Below are 8,061 nucleotides of genomic sequence, written 5' to 3' on the forward strand. Positions count from 1 at the left end.
CTAAGGGGACTAGTGTGCTTGAGGTGCCTTTGGAAAAATCTTGAAGACTATTTTGGCTTCAGTTTTGTGTTTATCTAGCTATTTGGTATTCATAGCTGCACATCTTGCCATTTTAGTGTGAGACAGGAAGTAGTTTCTCCTGTTATGCAGATGTTGGGGTCACTTGATGTATAGGATAGGCTAACTATTAAGCATGAGATCACACAGGCCTGTCTGAAGTCAAAGCAGTGTTACTCTGAGTAAGGGTTTTGAACCTTTTTACCTTTTAAAGTGTGAAGTGCTAACAAAAGAAGAATGTCACAGAGTCTTTTCAGTAAAATAATTTTTTGCAGGAAAAAAACTTCTAAAGGGACTGTACTGTCCTTAAATTTCACAATGCATTTGATTCCTTTAATCCATGAGATGAATGGTTTTGGTTAAATCAAATTAGCTCCTCTGATTTCATCGACAACAGTCTTTTACTAACAGCCCTGTAGCAGGAGGTAGTTTTCTTTTAGAAGTCAACTCTAGTATTTCTCATTCTCATCACAAATCTGAAAGTGTGTTAACTACTAAGCTTTGAATTTACGCGGAATAGATCTGTTGAAAAGACTAGTTAAGAGTTGTATAGTGTTGCTCAGTTAACTTGTTGCTACTTTACACTCATTTCAGTTGTGTTGATGGTGTCATTCTTCATTCTGCCAAACCCACTGTTTGGAAAACTATTGCACCATAAAAAGGGCTGGTTTGCGGACCTTTTTTCTTTTTTCTTTTTTTTTTTTAAAATCTTTGTAGGTATAAGTTCAGTTTGTTTGGACATTTAGCTGGTAAAGTAATCAATAAAGTCTGGAATACTCCTTTTCGGATGTACAGTGCTTACTTTAATGTGCTATATCAGAAATTCAGCTGTATTTCCCCCAAAGTCTTAAAACTTCTCGTAATACATTGGCACTATTCAGCCTTCCTACTTCTCTGTGTGTAACAGCTGTCTATATCCAGCCCTGCGTCTCCCAGAAATGCCCATGTTTGGTCATGAATGTACTGGTTACAGGTTTTCCTGTCCTAACAGTCAAACGTGCAACAGGTTTTATTGAGTTGCCATATCATGCTTCAATAAGGGAACGAATCCACAGCACTTCTGTCCTGCTTCAGTCACTGACTCTTCATCATCTCTTGTAAGTGACCCTTGCTGAAGTCCCCACGTGCCCTGGAGTGGAATGCTTAAAAAAAAAAGTCTTTATCTTCTAAAGTATCCTTAAAGAGTCAATTGTATTAACTCTCTGTGCAAATCAAAGTTTTGTATTCTCTTGAATTTTGACAGCTAATAACTCTGGAAGATGGGGAAAATGCTTAATTTTTGTAGCTTTCAACTTACTTGATAGGTTTTTTTTGGTGTCCTCAGTTTACCTGGAAGAGCTTGAATTTTTGTAGCCATTCTTCTTTGTCACCACAGCCCGTGTTTAAGACAGTTCTTCAGATGGTCCGTTTCAGTTAGTGACTTACCTTGTCTTAGTAAATTCACTAACAAGTAATAGAAACTTTGAACTGTAGTCCTGGTTTTGAAGATGAACTATTTTTTTCCTGACCCTTTTCACCTAACTTTATCATGGAACACTGTAAGATTCACTAGACAGTTTGGAATATTTAAAGCTTTACAACATAAAAGGTCATTTTGACTGAGGGTGACAGTTCTTGAAATTTTAATAAATGTTGTGACTTGCTGAATGAAAGGGTATTTTGTTTCTCACTAGGTTTGAAAGTTCTGTTTTTTCAAAGCCTGTGTTTCATATTTATCAAAACAAGCCACCACAGATGGATCAGTTAGGTTACTGTGCTTTTATTTCTACAATTCCTACAAGTGCAATAGATCATGTTTTTCAGTTTTATATGATGGGAAATTTTCTTGTTAATGCTTGTTAATGCAGTGTATTTGAGGATAGTCTTACGGACAGGTTTTCATTAGCCTGTAGAGAGTATTGAAGGATGAAATGGTTTGGCGGAAACTTTCTGAGGTAGTTCTGTCAAAGGAAGATATGAAAAGACATGGGATTTTTTTTGAGAGAGAATTGTGCCCTGATGTGTGAAGAGCAACGTTAGGGAGGAACATGAAGGTTTATGCTTGTCCCAGAGGGGATGTTTTTATAGTTGTTGCAATGCAAATCATGAGCAGTGCACCCATTTCAGGAAGGCCAAGTAGCCCTGCTTTTGGCTGGGCTAAACTGGGATGTTTGTAGACACCCAATCCCTCTTGCAGTAGAGCCAAGAGAGTTGGCAGAAGCAAAAAGCAAGCTACTTTTTCATGTAGGCAGGCAATAAATTAATGAAGTCAGATCAAAACCCCCCTGCTTTAAGGTTCTGGACAAAGTACTTAGCCTGCTGCTGTGTCAGTCCCTGTCTTCATGCTTTCGCAGCTACTGGAGGCAGATGACGTTTTAGCAGCCCCCAGCTGGAAATTGCTTGGCTTGTCAATGGCATGTGGTGCACAGCACTCCCAAACTTCCTAACAGGTTGTGTTACTCAGGTCTAAGTGCTCTTTCCAGCAAAAATGCTGGCTGAGGGCAACAGATAACACTGCTGCAAGACTTGCTACAAGCCTTCTGTTGTGTGGGTTTTGCTGGCACGAGTGCCTCCAGACTAGATGGCATGCAGGTGGATCTGTCTGTGAATCAGACTAGCTGTGTGTCTCCTGGATGTGGAGTGGCCTGGCACAGAAACCACAGGGGTGAAATCTGATGCGGCAGTGGGTGCTGCACTCACCTGAGAGGCTGTCTTTGGGAGGAATTCAGCCACAGGGAAGGCTGCTGAATTTCTTACTGTCAAAAGTTCTTTGCTCTGTGCGGAATGAAAAACACAAATCCCAAAACACAGAGATCGCTGCATTGAAGAACTCGGAATGCCCAGTGGATTGAGAGACTGTTCTGAGGCATAGCTTCAATTTCCTGAGCTGTATCTGGCCGTGTGGCTCTAGAAGACTGAATAAGGAATCAAGATAGGGAAGTCAAGCTTTTAATAGATCAAGGACACTGTATATACAAATACTAAATACACTCTCTCTGCTCAGGTACTACTTCTTTACAAATACTTGTTTTAATCTGCTAATATTCTCTTATCCTTTCCTGGTTGCAGTTCAAGTCTTTTGAAAAAGCTAAAAATTAGACTGTGGGTTGAGATTGATTTAAGTTGATGCAAGTACACACTACTGCCAGTAAGGATGATGATGCATGACTCTCCCTTTCCCTTGTGTTGGCATTATTAAATGTTCAGCTGCGTAGTAAGGTGGAGCTAAAAATTGCTCTGGGTTTTTCTGAGCTTTACTTTCAGTCTTGTTTTCACAGCATCCCTTGTGTCAAAGCACACAGTTTTGGCTGGGAGGGTGTGGGAATAAAAGAGAGCTGCCACTTCATCAGTAGTGTGTACCCTAGGTTTACTTAAAATAGCTGCCAAACTGCAACTTTAGATTCTGCGTGGTCTCTGACCTATACTAAACAGACTGATGTTTCTTTTTCTATGGCCGTTCTGTCTGATTATCCCGCTAGGTAGTGTTTAGCTTCTCTGTTGCTCGCTTTGTGTTTCTTCATGACTTCATGCAGCTGTAGCTAACGTAAGACCTGATTAAGTGTGTGGGCATTTAGTGCAGAAGCTGCATTTAAACCTATTCAATATTTTAAACAGTGGATTTTGAGGTGTTCCTGTGTTGGACTTGATGTTCAAGAAGGGAGGTTTTATAGTTAGTGAAGCTGCTAAGGTTATAATCATATACTTAAAGTATTTATAACCTTGGATATACTTTCAGAGTATTTTGACATATGAATTGTAACTAAGACAGCCACTTCCTCAAAAAAACAACAAAATCTAAACATCTCTTTCCACAAGTAGTAATATGTACGTTCTTGCCCCTCTAGGTTTTTGTGGAAAAAGAATTTGTTGCATTACTAGCAACAGATGTCTGTTTGGAACTGACAGAAGAAGGGAGTAAGCAAAATCCAGCGCTAAGGGATTTGGTTAAATGCTTTGTCAGTAATTCTTTCTTTCCTGGAAAGGATGTTTCTGTCACCGTGGTTCTGCCAAGAACTGTAATTTCCAGAGCTTAGGAGCCTGAGCTGGCAAGAAACACTTTCTGAATCTGAATTTGTAGGATTTTCTCGAGCTATGCTGATCTCAATCAAATGTCAGATGTTGCAGCCAAAAAGAGTAACGGCTCGCAGCCTTTGTGGTCCTTCATTTATTATAACTTAAATAAGGTTGTTCTTATGAACTTTGTAAATTAGATTTAATGAAAATGCATGATATGCCTATTTAGAAAATTTCAGTAGACTGGCAGAGTCTGGTGTGTAAAGGACATCTTTGGTACCACATAGTGGCCTGTGAATTGCAAGTATGCTTCACACTGCTGATGGGCTGCAAGGAGATGGCAGAAGATGACTGTCACACTTTGTGGACTGCATGCATGTTACCTGCAACAAGTATACTTCAGACTGAAGTACTGCATTTGAAGACTGAAGCATTCCTTTTTGTTCATTACAGCCAGTAATCAGCTGTTCAGTAACGAAGACCTTAAATTTATGAATTCTGTACACTACAAAGATGGGCCACCAAGTCTATGCATCTCACATATACTGCACTTCTTCATATCACAGAATTACAAGCCATCTAAATAGCTTCTGACTCTCCTCTGCCAGTATAGGCATAAAAGGGCAAAACAAGCGGTTGAAGCCATAACTGAAGTCGTTGTCTCCTGGATAAGCCTGAAAAGGATTCAGTAGGCACAACTGGGAATCTTCTGCTTTGAAGCCTTTAATTCAGTTAATGGTTTAATCTGGATTATAAGAACCTTATATGAGGGATAGAATTACAATTTCTTACCTTTGTGGGCTGAGGGCTGAGTGTCTTTATGCCTGTATACCACAGGTCACTTAGAATGCTTTCAACTGAAAAAGAATTACAAATTCTTTAGTACTTATGTAGACTATTTGTCATGGACATGCAGATCACAGCTACTGATACAGTTTAATTACATACTTTTGTCTGTTTGAAGTTTTCTTTACATGTTTCTTTTTTGATCCAAAATTTTTTTTTTAGAAGGAAGCAGTTTCTCCCATGTTTGTAACTGGGCATTCGGACTGCTTTGTTCTTGCATTTTGTCTGAACCTGATAGGAAGTACTTTTAACACTGTTGACAACCTCTAATGTTGTTTCTTACACCGAATTTTCAGATTTGGGAACAAATCTAGTACAGCTCTTTCATAGTGAGTAGCCAATAGTTTAAAGTTATCTAAGCATAAACGAGTGCACAAAATAATGTGAATATCAGGTTGCTTTTGGGATTTTTGGTTGGTTTTGTTTGTTGGGGTTTTTTTGTTGTTGTTGGTTCCCCCCCCCCCCCCAGTAAATCCTGTCTTACTTGTCAATCACATTTGCTTAATTCACAAGAGCGTCTTTTTAAAGTGTCAGTTCTGTAAATTCATTCAGAAATCTGAAAGTCAGCCTGTATGTTTTTATGGTAGTTAGATTGCTTTAAATAAGATTAAAAACTGACGCACAGGTGTTTGAAAAGAAGGGCAGAACTTGGCCTTTAGAGATAAGGCTTAGTTAATGATCTGAAAATCACTTCTGTAGTTCCAGCTCTAATGGCTGAAACTCAACTTTGATGGCTAAGTGCCTGGCTAAGCATGTAAATCAGTCTGTCGCCGTCCTTGAACAGAGCTAGGAGCTTAGATGGCTGCTCTAGCAAGGAGATCCCGAGTGCTGTCAATTGTTTAACACTTCGTGATGAATTCAGTATTCTGTATAATATATGAATACTTCTGCTTTGGGAGTAATATTCCAATAATGCCAATACTGTATTCAAAGTTACAAAGTTTTCCTTTTTTAACTTCATTGCTAAAAGGGTGCTCTGCAGTGAATAGTTTTTGTGTCCAGGGTAGATCCTCAGGAAGAAATTTGAAAAGGGGACTAAATGCTTATTTTTGAATCTCAGGTTGGCTCCGTTTAGTTCCATGACACAATGCTCCTACATGCCAACAACTCTTTGAGATAGAAGTTACTTACACAAATATTTCTACATAAGCTTAGTACCTGCCTGTTCTCCTTTAGTGGTGCCACTGATATTTAAAAAGAACATCTTTTTATCACAAGTGTGAAAGAAAGTAGGTAAATGTGGTCATATTTTTCTTTATTTTTACAGGGTAACTTACAGCTGCTGCAGAGCTGCCTGGCGGTGTTAAATGGTGACACATAAGCTACACTCCATCCTCCCACTAACAAGGGCTGCCCTCCTCTGGATTTTGTTTTCATGACTTCACGTAGGCATTTACAATTCACTGGAGAAAACATTTGACAAAGTGCACATAAGCAAGCTCCTTCTTTCAAAAGAATTAAAAAAACCTCCTGAAAGTAGCTCCAGACTATATGAAGCAACAGCATACTTGTTATACATACATATTCCTGTTTATTTAATCATTATATGCTTTCATTGTTCAGAAACCAAATGCTCTGTTTTTGTGAAAATAGCCAATATAATTATGTTCATGTTATGAATACTATGATACGGCTACCAACCTTATTTACCTTTGTAAGTAATTTCTGAAGTTCACCATTTGAAGCACATTGTTCAAATGGCCTAAATATTACCATTAGATATTTGAATATTGTTACTATAATGGCATTGTATACACTGTCTTTAGGTTTTTTTCCATGTACTGATATCAAGAAACTTAATCTTTTTTTCAATTGTGAACATTTCTTAGAAATTTTGGAGAACTTTGTGTAACCTTTATAACTATGATTTAAAAAGAAAAGCAAATGCATTAGTATGTTTGCCTTAACTTGTAGACTAATCCAATTATTGTAAAATAAACCATGAAATTGATGATTTTTCTAAAATTATGCAGACATTGTATCATCTGTAAGCTTAATATTTTCTAGTAAATCAGATTAATTAGCTTTTTCTCTAGTCACCCTGTAAAACCATTGAGTAGGTATTGGATTGGTCTGACACTTCGCACCCAGTAATTTTTCACTTGCATTCTCAGGTTTATCTGTTTGTCTGTTACTTTCCTATCCAGTGTACTTAAATTGTTTTGAGCTTGGTGGCTGACTCTGCAATTTCCTTGGCAGAAATGCTTTTCAGAGAATTTTTTTGGTTTCTTTTTCCAGAAAGGGGAAATAAAAGTAGCAGAAGGGAGTTCAGAAGGTGCCTAAAATACCAATGAAATGCAATACTGCCCCATGTGGATACCGTTAAGAAGCTTTGCTTCGGAAAAAAAGTTAAGGTGTCCCCAGTAAAGGAATGCCCGAGAAGGATCTCATTCGGCTAACTGGACTTAAAACTTAGAGCTCTGGATCCAGTTTTATTTGTTGTATTGCTTTGTCTCTCTTACTTGAACCTTGAAACTTTTCCAAGAGGTGCTGTCCTGTTGTGTAATTTCAAGATGTCATAAAATTAGGTTTTACTTGATGAATTGCTCTTCACAGTGGGATTGCTGCTTCATATGGGTTTGTGGCCATCCCGCGGAGCAGCAGGATTTTGGGTGAATGGGATGTTTGGAGGTGCAGATCCACGTAAGTCAACGCCTCTGATTAACAGACTCCCCATACTGCTGCACAGAGGTGTGTGCTTTGGGTTTTGCTTTTTTTTTTTGCCTTTTTTTTTTATTTTATTTTTTTCCCCTCAAGTAGGGTGAATTGCACAGCGCGGTGTCCTTCCCCTGGTGCCTTGTGCATCAGAACATTTCAGAGGCAGGGAAGTTTCTGAGCTGACCAGCCGCAGGCTTGGAGCACCAGTGCCCGGCGGCTGTTAGCAACTCTCCCAGCGCATAAAATGTTTTCCATCAATGGCTGCTACGGTAATGCTGTGCTGATCGTTTTCCAAATATGACAGGTATAATTCCTAAGGAACTCATCTATAAATAGACTATAAGGGACAAAGATTACAATGTATATACAGTGAACAAAATTGTAAATATTTTAAGTAGGACGTGGGAACAGTTTTTAGATTAGTCCTCGCTGTTCAGTGTTACTGGCTCATTAAATTTTTTCCAAGCCTGTTGGTATCGGGTGTGTCTCTTAGCGCCCGCCTCCGCA

Source organism: Falco punctatus (genome assembly GCF_963210335.1).
Source record: "Falco punctatus genome assembly, chromosome: 7".
In the NCBI taxonomy this organism is placed as follows: domain Eukaryota; kingdom Metazoa; phylum Chordata; class Aves; order Falconiformes; family Falconidae; genus Falco; species Falco punctatus.